Source organism: Sciurus vulgaris, assembly GCF_902686455.1.
Source record: "Sciurus vulgaris genome assembly, chromosome: X".
Classification (NCBI taxonomy): domain Eukaryota; kingdom Metazoa; phylum Chordata; class Mammalia; order Rodentia; family Sciuridae; genus Sciurus; species Sciurus vulgaris.
The window spans coordinates 45250420-45264093 of NC_136471.1; the positions used below are offsets into that span (position 1 = coordinate 45250420).

The 13674-nt window shown below is 34.3% G+C and overlaps 1 long non-coding RNA gene across 8 annotated transcripts in view; it reads left to right on the forward strand.

Moving 5' to 3' along the window:
• Nucleotides 1-13674, forward strand: part of LOC306651963 — a 318748-nt gene that overhangs the window by 181259 nt on the left and 123815 nt on the right. The window lies entirely within an intron of this gene.

A 13674-nucleotide genomic window follows, 5' to 3' on the forward strand; every position in this document is an offset into this window, starting at 1 on the left:
TGTTATTCAGTAACTTACCTTATTTCACTTAATATGATATAAATATGAAGACTTATAGGTCTAATTGTATTAAAAGATTTAAAAAAATATTGATAGGTGTGAACACATTAAAACCAATAACTCAGCACTGAGGGCTCCATCTACCAATGCAGGCTCCCCCAGCCTCCTCCATCGTGGGACATTGCAGCTGTTACCCTAGCCCCTTTGACATGGTAGCCTCCACTTTGGGACACCAGACAGGGCCTGGAGGCAGCCACCTGCTACAGCACCGCCTACCACAGCACTACATCTCCAAAGAGGCCACTCAATGACACAGCACAACTTGCCCTTGATGTCCCATCTCTAAAAGGGGCTACCTCCATCTTGGGAGACCTCTGCTGCCATCTTGGGTTACCTCTGCTGCCATCATCTCCATCTACAGTTGGGGCAACTTCCTTCTTGGGGCACAGGCCAGGGCCTGGAAACCCAACACCAAGTGACCTTCACCATCCTGAGGGTGTAAATGTCGGCAATTCCAGACAACCCTACATATTGGATGAGAAGGGAAGCAGAGAAGATATTGAACTCCAACAGAAACAATTGTGCTATTTTCCTTTGAGTTTTTTCCCCCCTTTCTTCCCACTTTCACTTCCCCCGACACTTTTGAAACCAAGTACTTTTCATGCATCAGGCTCCTGAGGACTGTGATGTCTGAATAGTACATTACAGTTTTGTTGTATATTCTTTTATTCTTACAATTTTTTCTTTTTTTTACTCTCTATAGTTTCTTCTCTTCTGTTTCCCCAGAGTCACTTTCTCTCTTTTCTCCTGCTAACAGCTAACTTCTTTTGATTCTTCTTTCATGCTTCCTATAATTTAATACCTCTAAATTTCACCTCCTACAACACAAACACCACATCCTATACCCTCCCCTACGGTTATCTCTTTGTCCACCATTAGAAACTGTAGACCCTTTTGCAAACCTGTTGTTGATATTGTAGGTAATCATTGAAAACATCATTTCTGTTTATTGTGGCAAAACTGTGTCTTATTAGGAGCTACTGGGTTCAAGGCTGCATATTGTTTGCATTGAGTGATCTCCCCCTTAAAGGTGAGGTATTAGAAACCTGCATGAACTATAAGTGTATAGGGTAGAAACTGTAATACCTCTGATCTGCACTGCTAGAGGGGAAGACATATGAACAACATGAAAAAACAAGAGAAGAAACTGACCCAAAGAAGCCAAGATGTGACAAAAATAGAATCCATTGACAGTACAGTAGAAGAAATGTCAGAAAAGGAGTTCAGAATGTACAGAGTTAAAATGATCTGTGAAGTAAAGGATGATATAAGAGAGCAAATGCAGGCAGCAAAATAACATTTTCATAAAGAGATAAGAGAGCAAATGCAGATAGCAAAAGATTACTTCAATAAAGAGATAGAAATTCTGAAAAAAAAAACAAATCCTTCAAATGAAGGAAACAATAAACAAAAACAACAATTCAATAGAAAGCATCATCAACAGACTTGATCACTTGGAAGACTAAACCTCAGGCAATGAAGACAAAATATATAATCTTGAAAATAAATTTGACCACAGAGTGGAGATGGTAAGAAACCATGAACAGAACTTCCAAGAATTATGAGATAATATGAAAATGCCAAATTTAAGAATTATTGGAATAAAAGAAGGCATAGAGATACAAATCAAAAGAATGGACAATATTTTCAATGATATAATATCAGAAAATTTCCCAAACTGAAGAGTAAAATGGAGAATCAAATACAAGAGGCTTGCAGGACAACAAATATACAAGATTACAACAGAACCACACCAAGGCACATTATAATGAAAATAGCTAGCATACAGAGTAAGGATAGAATTTTAAAGGCCACAAGAGAAAAGTATCAGATTACATATAGGAGGAGACCAATTCAGATCTCAGCAGCTTTCTCAACCCAGACCCTCAAAGCTAGGAAGTCCTGTAACAAAATATACCAAGCTCTGAAAGAAAATGGATACCAACCAACAATCTTATACTGGCAAAATTAAGGTTCAAATTTTATGATGAAATAAACATCTTCCATGATAAACAAAAGTTAACAGAATTTACAAGAAATCCTTCACTACAAAACATTCTGAGCAAAATATTCCATGAGGATGAAATGAAAAATAACAATGAAAATCAGCAAAGTGAAGAAGTACACCGAAGGAAAACCCAATGGAGACAGAAACCAAGAAAAGTTATAAACCAAAAATAAACCAAAATGACTGGGAATACACATCATATCTTGATAATAACCCTGAAAGTTAATGGCCCACAATCATCAATCAAAAGACATAGACTGGCAGATTGGATTTTAAAAAAACCAACAACACTATGTTGCATTTAATGGTCCTATCTCATAGGAAAAAACATCCACAGACTGAAGGTGAAAGGATGGGAAAAAAACATATCACTCTCACTGACAGCATAGAAAAGCAGGGATTTCCATCCTATGAGAGAAAGTGGACTTCAAGCCAAAGTTAGACAGAAGGGATAAAGAAGGACATTTCATATTGCTTATAAGACATGACTAACATAAATATTTATGCCCCCCAAAATGGAGCATCCATGTACATCAAACAAACCTTTCTCAAATTCAGTAATCAAATAGACCACAACACAATCATACTGGGGGACTTTAACATACCTCTCTCACCACTGGATATATTTCCTAAATAAAAACTACACAAAGAAACTATAGAACTCAATAAAACAATCAGCAATTTAGACTGAACATACATATATAGAATATTCCATCCATCAACAAGCAAATACACTTTTTCCTCAGCAGAACATGGATCCTTCTCTAAAATAGACTATACTTTATGCGACAAAGCAACTCTCAGCAAATACAAAAAAACAGAGATATTACGTTGCATTCCATCAGATCATAGTGCAATGAAATTTGAAATCAATGATAAAATAAAAAATAGAAGTTACTCCAACATCTGGAGACTAAATGATACATTATTAAATGACAAATGGATACCAGAAGACATCAAGGAGAAGATAAAAAAAATTCTTAGAGGTAAATGAGATCACTGATACAACATACAAAATCTCTGAGATTTGGGCTCGGGTCGTGGCTCAGTGGTAAAGCACTTGCCTAGCATGTGTGAGGCACTGGATTCAATTCTCAGCACCACATATAAAAAATGAGTAAAATAAAGATTGATCAACAACTAAAAAATATATATATATAAAGAAAATTGAAAAAACATCTCTGGGACACTATGAAGGCAGTGCTAAGACGAAAGTTCATTGCAATGAGTTCCTTCATTAAAAGAATAAAATGTCAACAAATAAATGACCTGACATTACATCTCAAAGCCCTAGAAAAAGAACAAACCAACACCAAAAGTAGTAGAAGACAGGAAATAATTAAAATCGGTACTGAAATCAATGAAATTGAAAAAAAAAACAATTAAAAAATGACAAAACAGAAAGTTGATTCTTTAAAAAATAAACAAAATTGATAAACCCTTAGGCACACTAACAAAGAGAAAGAGAAATAAGTTTCAAATTACTAAAGTTTGTGATGAAAAAAGAACTATCACTACAGACACTATTAAAATAAAGAAGATAATTAGAAACTATTTTGAAAATTTATACTCAAATAAAATAGAAAATTTCAAAGACACCAGCAAATTTCTAGAGACAGATGATATACAAAACTGAATCAGGAGGACATATACAATTTAAACAGATCAATTTCAAGCAAAGAAAGAGAAGACTCCATCAATAGCCCACCAACCAATAAAAGCCCAGGACCAAATGAATTCTCTGCTGAGTTCTACAAGACCTTCAAAGAAGAACTAATACCAGCACTCCTCAAATTATCCCATGAAATAGAAGAAAAGGGAAACCTTCCAAACTCATTCTAAGAGGCTGGTATTACCCTGATACCAAAACCAAAGACACAGAAAGGAAATAAAACTTCCGACCAATTCCCCTGATGAACACGGATGCACACATACTTAATAAAATTCTGACAAATTGCATACAAGAATATATTAGAAAGATATTGCACCATGATCAATGGGGTTCATCTGAAGCATGCAAGGTTGGTTCAACAATCAACAAACGTAATTCATCACAACAATAATCTTAAAGATAAAAATCATATGATCATCTCAATACGTGCAGAAAACGCATTTGATAAAATACAGCACTTGTTCATGTTCAAAACATTAGGAAAACTAGGGATAGTAGGAATATACCTCAACATTGTAAAAGCTATTTATGCTGTCAAAACTGGAAATCCATATGTAGCAAAATGAAATTAAACCCCTATCTCTCACTCTTCACAAAAATCAACTCAAAGTGGATCAAGGACCTAGGAATTAGACCAGAGACCCTGCACCTAATAGAATAAAAAGTAGGCCCACATCTTCATTATGTCAGCTTAGGACCTGACTTCCTTAACAAGATTCCTCAAGTACAAGAAATAAAATGAAGAACCAATAAATGGGATGGATTCAAACAAAAACACTTCTCAGCAAAGGAAACTATCAGTAGCGTGAAGATAGAACCTACAGAATGCGAAACTATCTTTACCACATACACCTCAGATAGAGAACTAATCTCCAGGATATATAAAGAACTCAAAAAACTGAACACCAATAAAACAAATAACCCAATAAGTAAATGGGCTAAGGAACTGAACAGACACTTTACTGAAGAAGATGTACAATCAATGAACACATATATGAAATAATGTTTAATATCTCTAACAGTTAGAAAAATGCAAATCAAAATTAATCTTTCATCTCACTCCAGTCAGAATGGCAATTATCAAGAATACAAGCAACAATAAGTGTTGGTGAGGATGTGGGGAAAAAAGTACACTCACACATTACTGGTGGGACCGCAAATTGGTGCAACCACTCTGGAAAGCAGTATGGAGATTCCTCAGAAAACTTGGTATACAACCACCATTTGACCCAGCTATCCCACACCTTGTTCTATACTCAAAGGACATAGAATCAGCATATAACAGTGATGCAGTCACATCAAATTTATAGCAGCCCAATTCACAATAGCTAAACTGTAGAACCAACTTAGACACCCTTTGGTAGATGAATGGATAAAGAAACTGAGGTATGTATACAGAACGGAATATTACTCAAACTTAAAGAAGATTGAAATTATGGCATTTGCAGGTAAATGGATAGAGTTTGAGAATATCATGCTAAATGAAATAAGCCAATCCCATAAAACCAAAGCCAAAATATTTTCTCTGATATGTGGATGCTGATTCATAATGGGGTAGGATCAAAGGAAGAATTGGGATTTATATATTGTCAGAGAGGAGTGAAGGGTGGGGAGGGAGTATGGAGCTGGGAGAAATAAGAAAAAAATGTAATGGAAACTATACCTGTCAATTTGTATTAAAATAAAACATTTATTTTTTAAGACAAAGTAAAATTAATAAAACAAGCACTCAATGGACCTGAAAAAATGTTTGCAACACAAATTATCAACAAATGGCAACTGTCATTAATCAACAATTACACATATAAATTGGTAGAGAAAGGAAACTATCAGAGAAATGTGCAAAAACTACAAATAGGCAATTCAGAGAAATAAATATGTAAATAGGCAATCAATATATGAGAAGTCACTCACTCAACTTCATTAGCTGTTAGGGTAAAGTAAACACAAAGAAAAAACTAATTTCATTAAAAAATACAGAAGTGATAAAATCTCATTTAAAACCATGGTTAACAAAGTATATAGAGGTATTATACACAAAAATTTAAGTCTGAGCTTTGCATGTGTAGACTTATTCCCTTTAAGGGTATCATATTATTTACCTTATAATTCTATATGAAGTAACCATCTGTTGGTCATATTTGTTGAAGACATTTTTCCAGGTCCATTAAATTTATATAAATATAAATATAAGTATAAATATAATGGATATATGCAGAATTCTTGGTTTTGGTTTGTTCCTTTGTATATGACTTGACTTTAGCCCTCTGGTAGACTGATGAGAACACTGCAACACTGCAAAATGTGCTAACTAAAAAGTCACCATTTTTGCCTACTACCCAGTTAGATTAGCATAATAATCATCAGCTGAGGAATTAACTTACCATTGTAGCAGTATGCTTTCATGGAGATGGTTGTAGATAATAGCAACCTACTAAAAAGCAGTCTTTATGCTAAATTTGGGTTAAGAAAAAGAAAAGTAAACACTGAGCAGTCTCTTAGATTTCAGCTAAGAGGTTCTTGGTCCAATACATAACAGTACTGCCATCTAGGTCACTTTTCTAGTGCACATATCTCAGCATTATGTCTCAGACTCAGAGAAGATTATATGTAATAAGTAGGCTTAATTTATTGGATGTTTAAGACATAACAGGCATAGCACTTATGTTTTACAGTCATTATCTCATATGAATTCTATGAGGATTCTATTAACATTTCCACTTTTCAAATAAAAAAATGAGGCCCAGTACGCTGGGGTTGTGGCTCAGTGGTAGAGTGCTTGCCTAGCATGTGTGAGGCACTGGGTTCAATCCTCAGCACCACATATATAAATAAATGAATAAAATAAAGGTCTAAAAAATGAGCCCCACAAGAGTGTGATTTCTTCAAGGTGGAGTGGAACTTGGATCCAATTCTGTGGAATTTCAAAGGTACAGTGGTCTGTGGAACAGGTGAGTACATTTTTTTTCTTCAAATGGGTTATGGTAAATATTTTCGGATTTGCAGGTGATAGAACCTCAATTGTAACTACTCACTGTGCCATTGTAGCACAAAAGCAACCAGAGACAATATGAAAGCAGGAGAGCATAGCTGTGTTCCAAATAACTTTATTTGCAGATGCTGAAATTTGAATGGCATTTGCTTTTTCATTTATGAAATATTGCTCTTCTTTTCCTTTTTCTAACCATTTAAAATGTAAAAGACACTCTTTGCTTGTGGATAATACAAAAACACCAGTCCCTGATCTATGCTATCTCAAAGGTTTCAGAACTTATCTTCTGCATAATTGAAGGACTTCATCAACCACTCTACTTTCTCTTAACTCAAAATAGGTTGGTCATTGCAGGCTCATGTCTAAGACTTTTTTGGAATTATTTTTCTATTCAATACCATACATGTACTCTTTTTATCTGGCACAAAGTTATGCTGTAATAAGGATCCATTCAAATATTCTAGCATTCAGTGAACAAGCCTGCATTTATTGGATTCTTTTATTTTTTAAACCTGGCTTTTCTTTATTTCACATACCACGCCAAAGATTTGTTCACTTTGCCAACATTTGTTCTATAACATATTCATCCTCCAACAGCTTGGGGCATCTTCTACACAATTAACAACTCTCATAAAAATAATAAATATGTAACTTTAAGATATTATAGTGATTGAAGGATTATACTAGTGTCAATGATTTTAACAATGGAAAGTTTTGCTAAAAGGCTCTGAAACACTGCAGTACATTCCAAGACATTCCTTTTTTTAATTCTTGATTTCTGTAAACATTATCATTTTGCCCTGTGTCCTTCAATATAGAGACAGTAAGATACGTGGCAGGAAAATCTTGCTCTTTAGTTCCTGGTACAGTACCTGACACATAGTAGGTACACACTTATTGAAAAACTGAATTATTCAATAAAATGCTATAAAGTCAATGATTTTTGGAAGCTTATGGTTGAAGAAAAACAGGAGATGCTTTCCAGACTTTTTCTTTGTAGGGAAATATCTGATAGGCCAGAAAACTACTTGACAGTGTTACTTACTCATCTTCCACATGTTCTGGTGGTTGACATGGTGGTATCTTTCCAGCTAGTCAATCTTTTGAAGATGAGAATTTGGGCCAGAGTTACCTTTTGGCAAGGATAAAAGCAAAGCTATTTCTCAGTACCTGTGGGCTTAGTTTTGTGTCCTGCATGCTCTGTTATTTGAGTAAATGTGGGGAAAGAGTTTAATAAGACTAAAATTATGAATGTAGTTTCCTTGTAGACCTTTTATCTACAGATTTCAGTATTTTATTAACTTTCTGGTGTAAATATGCCTCTCATCAGAAGATGGGCAGAGTATTGCGAATAGTTCTGAACAAACCTCTCACCGTTAACTTACTGGAAATTCAAAATCTATGTCTTACAGTTGATGGTGGGTCAGAAGTGTCTGTCACTTTGAGAAAAAAAGGAAAAAGGAAAATAAAAGGAAGTAGGAAGTGAGAAAAAGTTATTTCACTGAAGAAAAACAAAGAATCTATCTGCCATACTTTTAGAGATGAATGGACCATTACAAATAGGAAAAGGTCATGGAATGATGTTTGACTTTCTTGGAAGGAAGTGGGATTAATTAATTTAAAGACAGTTTATGGAACACTCATTATATGACAAATAGACAAAAACAATAGCAGTGTGTTTTTCCAAGTGGTAGGAAAATAACAAAAAGGATATGAGAAAGAATATCAGTAAAGGGGATGGACCTTATATGCTAGTCAGACAAATTATCAGTGAAACAGTGATATTTATCTGAGAATGCTACCTGATAATTAAATCTTATACTTCATTTTGTTCTATTTTAATCCTCTTTCATTGGCTTGTGGGGAAGCTTTTCTAAATAAGAATTTTCCCCACTAATATAATAATCTTCCTTAAACATTAAGGAGCAGTTGGCAAGGTGCAGAATGGAAGGGAACTGACATTTATTGAACATTTGCTCTAAACCCTTCTCTTTGCATATATTACTTCATTTCGTTCTTATAATATTCCTGTGAGATCTATGTTATTTTTTTTCTGTTTGGTGGATGAATAAACAGAAATTCAAGATGGCTAAATAACTTTCCCAAAAGTAACAGGTGTCTGGAATTCAAAATTAAATTTGTTGTGCCTCTAACATTTATTCTCTTTCCATTGTACCATGATGCTATCAAGCTGTGTAAATTAATTCATCAAGAATAATAATTGCTACCATTAGTGAGGAGGTACTACACTAACAGATTTAGACACATTTCATTTAATCCTCAATTGACTACTGAAGGATGTACTAACCCATTGTACATATGAAAAATTAAGGCCTCAGGAACTTAAATAACAAGCTCAAGTCACATGAATAGGCAACTATGGATACTTACTTTCACCATGTGATGATTTTGAGGACTTCATCACTTTTAAATCTTTAGACTTTTGATTAGACCTGTCTGATGTTCCCATATGTGGTTCTGTCCTGAAGTCAGGTTAAAGGAAATATTAGTCATCTAATTTTGTCCTTATATTTCTTCAGTCAAGGTCCAACTGCTCTGGGACTGAAGTGAAGCAGTAAAGCAAGCTCACTTTTTAAATATAAAATAAATGGAATAAAAGAGGATATTGCTTGTATTTCTGTTTTGTCAAAAAACACCATTTTCCCAGCAAACATAGAAATATACTAAGTCACATTAGAACTAAGCAAGAGAATGAATTATAGCTGTGGAAAGATTGAAAATGCTTGCTAGTGAGCTTCCCTTCCTTTTAACTATAGCTGTTGATACACTACTTTTAGATTTTAACATTTTGCACATGGGGACAAAAGTTTTGCTGTTTTATCAAAGTAACAAATTCTTATAAAACTTATTTACATAAGAGTTGGAGAATATCTGAAATAGAAGGCAGAGGAGTTGTGAAGTTGAGTGTGCATTTAGTTCTGCATTGATCACTATTCATGCATCTCCTCCCTTCACCTACATTGGAGGTGCTCCTTCATCATTCATATCTTCTTCAATAACCTAGGTTATTGTCTGCATTTTCACCTCCACAAGACCTACTCTGAAAAAAGAAGCTGATAAATTCTTCAGAAAAAGACCACTAAAGCTAAATATAATACGTTTATTCACCTTGGAGGTGATAATAGTTTAATGTATTGTAAAACTACTCTATTCCTGGCACTGTGACAAATATATTATTTCATTTAACCTATGTGATAATTAAATGGGGAATTATTATTATAGTAATGTCACTCTCATTTTATAAGTTTGGGAAAATGGGCACAGAGAGGGTCATTTATTTTTCCAAGGTCATTCAGTTAATAAGTGATATAGAAGTGATTGCAACATGAGTCTGAATGACTCAAGGCTGTGCTTTTTATTTATTTATTTTTTACAATTTTTTAGTTATAGATGGACAAAATACTTTATTTTATTTATTTATTTTTACCTGATGCTGACAATTGAACCCAGTGCCTCACATGTGCTAGGTAAGCACGTTACCACTGAGCTACAACTCCAGCCCCTCAAGCCTGTGTTCTTAATGAATTATGGTAGGGTCTTAAGAAGAAAGAATAAAGCAATAACTGGGAATGTAGGTATTAGCAAGATAGATGAGAGAGGTATTTGTGGGTTGATGGGCAAGTGAAATGGGAAGGAGACAGATGGTATTTTCATGATATCCTAATATACACACCATGAATTAGGATGCATATTCCACTCACAATTCATAATAACAAAGAATACCTATTCCAAGCCCAATCTTTCTTTTTATATCATTGAATTCGTGTAAGTATAATATTTTGTTCTATTCACTAATGATCATTCCTGGTTCTATTGCTAAATAGCACCTTTTGTGGGAAAGGGGAGATCACCCCTCCTCAGATAATTACTAACATATATTCCAAGGTGTTTAAACATTTATACTACTAGACACTAACCTTTAATTTGATAGTAGTTTTTGAAGGCAAATAAACTTTACTCAGTGGTGCAACAGAATTTAAAAGTGTAGTCATCTATTTTCTTGATTTGTGGATTCTACCTGTTTTGACCATTGTGCTGTCATCAGTTTTCAAGTGAATGAAATAGTCCTCATTGCTTCATTATGAATTGTATAGTATAGGCATGAATTTTCAGATCTTAAGTTTTAATGGTCTTGCATCAATAAGGGGGAAAGACACTGACTTTTCCTTCTTCATGGATCTTCTGACAAAGAATGTTGCTAGTATATCTGCCATTTATATACCCTTACTTCAAGACAACTATTTTAACAAATTTCTCTTAAACACCTGAGTTTATTTCAATGGATTCTACCAAAAGGAAGTTGTACAATTTCTCTGTCTCTTCCTTTCCCTAATATTTCCCATTAGACCAGCCAAGTTGAAACAGGAAGACCTTAATACATTAATCATATTGTATTCATTGTCTGTCCCATTGCCTTAGCCTGGAATGAGCTTCAGGTCTCACTCATATTATTTGTTAATCATATGGAATGGGACTTCCTGATATTTTATTTTGAAATATTGATCCTTTCTTTCATGCAAAAGTAGCCTGTCTCACAATGTTTCTGGGTTTTTCAAGATGGCCATGTGTACCTTTCCAGCATGAGATTAGTCTCCATGCTCAAAACACAACATCCCAACATTATTTCTCAACTACTACTGGTCATTGGAGGATTGCTGTTTGTTTTTACGAATATACTCACATGCTGAATTTTCCTTCAAGGGCAATTCTCAATATTTTCAGAGTCTTGTGGAGTTGACAAATTCTTTGATTAATTTTTTGTCTTGTTGGGCTAGAATTAATCTCCCTTGGTTTTATGCCCTTGGCCTGGAATTTAATTTCAACAATGCAAATGAGGATCTCAATTAATGGAAGCATTTCTGTTTTGGTACAATATTTAAAACATATTATTTAAATATTTTACACTTATAAATTAAAACTTAAATAGTCGCATATAAATTTACATTTGAAGTGTTTTCAAAACAAAGACTTTACCAAAAGAAGAAACCCTGCAAGTCAAGTTTGTATTAATAAATAAATACTCCATTTTATTGATTTTGTTAAATTTTAAAGGGAAAAAACATACTTGGGTCCATTTAATGCAGCCTCACTTTGGTATATAGCTATTTGTTTTTCAGTGTCCATTTTACAAACATTCACTGACATTGAAGGGTCAAATGTCTTATATAATGTATGTATTGTTATAGAATCAGGATATCCCAAGTGGCAGTGAAGGAAAAATGTTCCCTAATTATATACCTTTGTTCTTCTCTAAATGTACAATTTAAATATATATCCCTGATATCTAAACGTTTTCTGCAGGCATTATTACAGAAAAAAAATCATTCTAGTTTGATTTTGTTTCAATTTCAGTTGAGAGTTTCAAACATTTTCCCCTATTTTTATTTGGTTGCTTCCATTATGCTGTCAATATTACTGTTTGTTTGAACTGTTGGGACACATGGCTGTTGGCAATGCGATAGCAGCAATTTTACGAGGAATTGAAGGATTTTACTGATCTCTACTCTATCTGTATATGTACACTTGGCCAGATAACTAGTTTGGGGATTGAAATAGGAGGCTTAACTCTGTTATAAAGGGGCACTCATTTAAAATGAATAGCTTTATGTAACTGAATATTACATTATATGTTTGCTACATTCTGGTTAACATGCACCCTTCTGTTGAGCAACAATAGTTGCCCTAGTTCTCCTTCCTCCTTTTTGTTCTTGGTGCTGGGATTTGAACTCAGGTATGCTTTACAACTGAGCCACATTGCCAGTTATTTTAATTTTTAATTTTGGACAGGGTTTCCCTAGGTTTCTGAGGATCTTACTAAGTTGCTGAGGCTGATCTTGAACTTGGATCTTTCAGCTTCAGACTCCTGAGTCTCTGAGATTACAGGAGTGTGCCACTACACTCAGCCATCTCGGCCTTCTTATGAAGGAAAATATCCTTAATTTCCCCTACTCTAAAACAATACTACTTGATCATGTTTATTTGAAAATGTATTTTGGGGTATGGGAAGTGGGGATTCTATGTTATTGAGAGATTGTATTTCTCTCTCCTCTCAAACTCTGATTAGTATTGGATTTTAAATTTCTTGCCTAGTGAAGTCCTTGAGACTATATTTTTATTATTGTAATTGCATTGTTGTATAGTATAATGTAATTCATCGACTTTAAAATGGCTCTGTTCTTCAGCAATTTGTACAGTCATAGCAGGAGCACCACTATATGTAGGCATCCAGGCTGTGAAATGAAATTTGCTGAAATCCCTCCTTGTCCCACAATGGCTTTCTAACTGACCTGCTCCAGTTCCTGAAATTCCCACCATATCCTTTCATTCCTTGGACTAAGTCTTTATTGAAATCTTCTCCTAAAACATGTAAACACATGGGGGGGTGTAATAACTCATCCTAAGTTTTAAATTCCATACCTTAACTGAATTTATCAAATTATATCTAGTAGAAAACAGGCTACTAAAAGAATGGGACTCAGGATGAAGAAGTTTTACTAGGAAAAATGGAGGAACAATATATTTTGAATATGTCCGGGTTTGAGGAAGCAAACTGGGAACCCAGTTGGAGAAATCCAACAATTTTGTCAATTGATCCTAATTCAAAGCATATTAAAATAACATAAACTTGTTTACATTACAGCATATTGCATTAAACATTGCCCATCTCAGTGATTCTCACAGTTTTGTTGCTGTTCTGATTTTAGTCAACATTGTTTTCCTCCCCCTTTTCCACTTTGAAAACCATGTTGGAGGTCTTTCCTTCTTTTTTCCGTCTCTTTTTAAGACTTGTTTTTTGAGGTATTCTCTTTAAGGCCATTTAAATCTATTAACTTTTTCTCCCCAAATGGTTTCTAACCTTTTACAGAGAGATGTTTACTGATAGGTTAGGGCATCCAGAAGAAAAATGAGAAAATAGCTCTG